Genomic DNA, 4,632 nt, shown 5'->3' with positions numbered 1-4,632 from the left:
TAGTGGATGATGACTCTGCTGAGGCTGGTGTGAATCTGCAAATACTGGGCAGTCATGGGAGGTGGGAGAGAGAAAATCATATTTAAAAAGACAGAAGCAAGATGAAGGTGAGCTGAGACCACCTGATATCCATTGACAGCCCCTGATAAGGACCTGGTAAATGCCCCTGATTTAAGGCAGTTATCCTCTAAGTCTTGTTTTTGCTCGTTATTTAAGGACATGTTTAGCAACACCATGATAAAAAGAAAAGACTGCCATGATACTGGATACTGGAGGTTTCTGGGAAGTATTAAATAAAGGCGATAATCCATGCACCAAAGGGAACCAATGTGCAGTCTGCCTGCGCTGCCCGGAGCAATAAAAGAGCGACACGCAGTGTGACAGAGAGAGCAGCCTGGAAGAAAACAAATGAACACCACAGTGATCTGCAGTGAGACTGTGAAGGACTGATCCATCTCCAGAATCCAGAGAGGCAGCCGGTGAAACTCTGAACTTTAACTGTTTAACTGTTCGTTCGGTGAAGGTCACTGCGGCCACCAGTTTTAGTCAGAGTTCGCTTTAAGCCATGTGGGTCGATAATGAACTCTTGAAGTTCATATATGCAAGATGGATTGTCTAATTTCCACAATCCTGCGTATTTGTGTTTGTGCACTACTTGCACCTAAAGTACCTCCTGATTGATCATATACTATAATAAATCATAAAAGAACTATGAACAGTTGATTGCGTCGGCTCTAAACACAGCATGTTATGGGTTTATGATGGAGGGTGTTTAAGGATTAAGGAACATTACTTAAAATAAAAATCATCAATGCAATAAAATACATACCTTAGCTGATGTAAAGCAGGACTTGTGCCAGTAGTAGCAGCTTTATTTAATGTGAGAAACGTGTGAAATAAGGCACTGATGCTTAATGTGTGTTTGAAATATATAATAAAATGTGTAGATGTTTTCTTTTGCTCTTTTGTTTGCAGAGTTTTATATTTCTTTATTTAATCAGAACCAGTAACAGCTGTATGTTTATCAGTTCCATTTACTTTTTAAAGAATTCAGCGTAATAAAAAGACTCATGTATAAATAACTGTAAACTTTTGTAGGGGCAAAAGTTGATGAACCCTGAGCTGCATCACTTTAAACAAGCAGGTAAATACAATCAGGTGGCACAAAATTGTGAAATGAGAGAAACTGAGCAGCACCGACTGAAACAGATCCAATCAAGTCGATCTTACCAAAATGAACCCATACATGCCGAGAGTAGATATGCAAATCGCAGAAGCAATTTTTTGATAAAGGTAAAACTTCTGAAAAATGTCTGTAGCAAAACAGATCTGGAGAATAAGATTTGTAGTCGATCTCTGTAGAACTAGAGGACTAGAGGAGTGTGGAGGTGGGTGTGGTTTACACTGCAGAAGAGAGCGAGCTGTGTGGAAGGATTGTGAGAGCAGCACCAGGTGAGTTAATGATCTCAGCTGGTACTCATTGAGTAATCACTGTCTGTAAATACAACAGTGTGCTGGACCTGAGGAATTCAGTTGCACGTGCTTTAAAACATAACTGGACATGGTTTATATTTAATAAAGTTCTCTGTATTTGAAGCGAAGGTCGGTTTGACACTGCGGCGGTTGAGGGCATGGCTCACTGACAGCAATTTAAAGTAATCAGTTAATATCAACCTCACATACTGATGATCTATATCAGAAGAAGGTGTTTCAGCACAGCTGTCTCGGCTCCATGATGAATCCCATGATGCATCATTCTCAGAAGCAATCTTGGGGCTTCACACTAATTTCTCCCAGCCAAGTTGCCATCTGATGCTGCCTCGATTGGCGAGGGAACCTCATTATGTGTCTATACTTAGACTGGGAGCTGCTCAGTGTGACAGTGGAGGTTTAGTTGCAGATAGATAAATGCACAACAGCTCTGACTATTACATTAAATCACAAAAAATCTGTTTATTTTGGGCTCATACCTCCGGAGTAATCCAGATTAAAAGGCCAATATTTACCATAAATTATCCTGGGAGTAAAAACTCATGAGTAACACAGAAAAAAATCTACTTTGCATTTGGTGTGAACATAACAGGTTCTTCTCCTTTATCCTCGGGTCACACTGTTCTTACAGATGAAAGCATGTGACTGAAGAAACATCCTAGCCAAGCACCAATCAGAGAGGAGAAAAATGGAGGACAGGAAGGGAGAAATCAGGCAAAGAGATGAAAGAGAATGAGAGTTAAAATGACTGAAAGAGGCAGTGAAGAAAGACAGGAAGGATGATGGAAAGTAAAGAAACAGAGGAGAGAAGATCTGAGGCATGGTGAGGGGACTGACACCACCATGCCTTTGAAATGTTACTGAGCCTTTGCTCTTCTGTGTTCAGACAATTCATCTCAATTTGCTTGGATGACAACAGTGAAGCAAGACTCCCGGCACCCTCCTTCTCTTTTATTCCTCTTATCTTGATCTCTTTTTTTTCCAACACCATTCTATTATTTTCCCCTCGCTGTGGCTGCAACATCTTCATCTTCTGCTTTCACGCGACTCAAAGCTATGGAAGATTCAAAATGCCTGAATAAAAACAAAACACAAAACATTATTATGTGTATTTTCTTTGTATGTACGCATTGTACAGAGGTAGCACAGAGGCTAATTAGCTTATAGAATGCATTCTGACATTATTTGAACATTTAAGCTCTTCATAAGTAAAGCACTCATAACTCTTAATAAATGATGGTGTAATCCCAGACTACAGTACTGGGTTACACATAAAGTAGAGGTCTAAGCTACTTTATATTTATTTAGGGGACAAATCTACGTTTTAATTGATGCATGCAGATAAAATAATGACTGAATGAAGGATGAAAGAATGACAACAGATGTGTGACAGAAAGTGAAAGTGAAGTTATTTGAGAATAAAAAGCTCTGACTGAACAAACGGCTGAGAGGCCAGCGGGCTGATACCTGCCGCTCTTCACTCATTAGTTTCTGCACAGAAGTGTACGAAGGTGCACACAGACGCTGATGAGACTTCCATTTACTAGAAGAATGATGTTGGAACAGCAATCTATAAAACTGACACATGGGAAAGAACAGAGAATTGTATATGGGTCCATTAGGCTTACAGGCTCTTAAAAAGCAAACAGAGACGTGATAAAACTAAAATATCGGTCTCAGGACGTCTGACTAATGATCAGTGTGGTCCTCTGCCTGCTGGAAATGCCTCTTTGTCTCTCTCTCCGTCTCTGTTTCTTCCTCTCTGGTAGTGCTGGCGTCTGTTTATCACCCTGTTCACACACACGAGATGCTGCTCGCTGCTCGCCCGCCAACTACGACCACCGTCAACAATAAAAGCCAAATTTAATAACCACGATATCTCAGGAGCCAACTGGGACAGCTCGCCGACTGCTCCACTGTCATAAAGTCTCACAAAGAGAAGTGGAGACAAAAACGCTTTTATGTGCATGTCTTTAACTGCGTTAGCTGGAATTCATCAGCAGAAGGAAAATAAGTAAATAACAGACGACAAATTCATATTTAATCCTATCTCTCGGCAGGCTTTGATACTTTTTAATTAAAGCTCCAGTGTGTAACACTGAGGAGGATCTATTGTCAGAAATGTAATATAATATTATAATATTTATAAGGTATGTTGTCATTAGTGTTTAATCAGCAGAAAATAAGAATTGTTGTGTGTTTGTTACCTTAGACGTTTTTATCTACAGAGGGAGCATTGAGTTCGCCATGTTTCTGCAGAGGCTAGAACAAGGACTACGAGACACAGGTGAAAATAATCAAGGCAAACAATCAAACTGGAGGGAAACAGACAAGAAGTAAAACAAGACACAGGAGGAGGAAATATATAAATAAATAAAAATATATAATCATGTTCACAATGTTCATTAAAAGCCTGCCGCATAGAATTAGACATGTTGGGGATGAGGGGGCCAGAGAGGAGCTGTGGAGGGTCTGATTGTGTTTAGTATTCAGCTTTCACTCTCCAAAGCAATTTCTAGAGCTTGAAACATCTTCAAGGTGTCATCCAGCTAATTTCCAGTGGATTGAAGCTTTGACAAGAGGCAGCATGTGTGAGCACGGATCAATAACGGGGCCGCTTCACCCGCCAGCCTCACTTGGACTCTGTCACCAATGTCATTTTCTGTTAGCATAAATTGGCTGAATGGAATCAGATTACTTACAATTCTATCACACAGTGATCCCTGAGCCGACACACACACACACACACACACACACACACACACACACAACAAGACTGACCTTCAGATGTGCAGCCTAAGCTGTTTACCTCAGTTACCACACTGCTAACCTTTTCACAAGCATCCCTGACTCTCATTTTTCCCCCAGAATCACTTGCAGCTTTCAGCTGTCAGCCTGGCGTTATTAGGACCCGGCTTCTATCAAAATGTTTCAATTATTTACCCCAAAACTGTGACTGAGCAGTCCTGAGAGGGTTTAATGTAAATCTGACTCACACTGAAACACAGGAGCTGATCATTAACATCTGTAACATGTCCCAATTAAACAGTGCATAAACTCTGTTTCTATTTGAGTTGTGTTGTTTTCTTACATTATTCCAAAGGATTTTAGTCGTCTGCATCTTAAGTTATCAGAGAAACA

Source organism: Morone saxatilis, unplaced genomic scaffold (genome assembly GCF_004916995.1).
Source record: "Morone saxatilis isolate NCDOM2014 unplaced genomic scaffold, NCSU_SB_2.0 Contig19, whole genome shotgun sequence".
Lineage (NCBI taxonomy): Eukaryota > Metazoa > Chordata > Actinopteri > Moronidae > Morone > Morone saxatilis.
Note: the sequence above shows the minus strand (reverse complement) of the source record.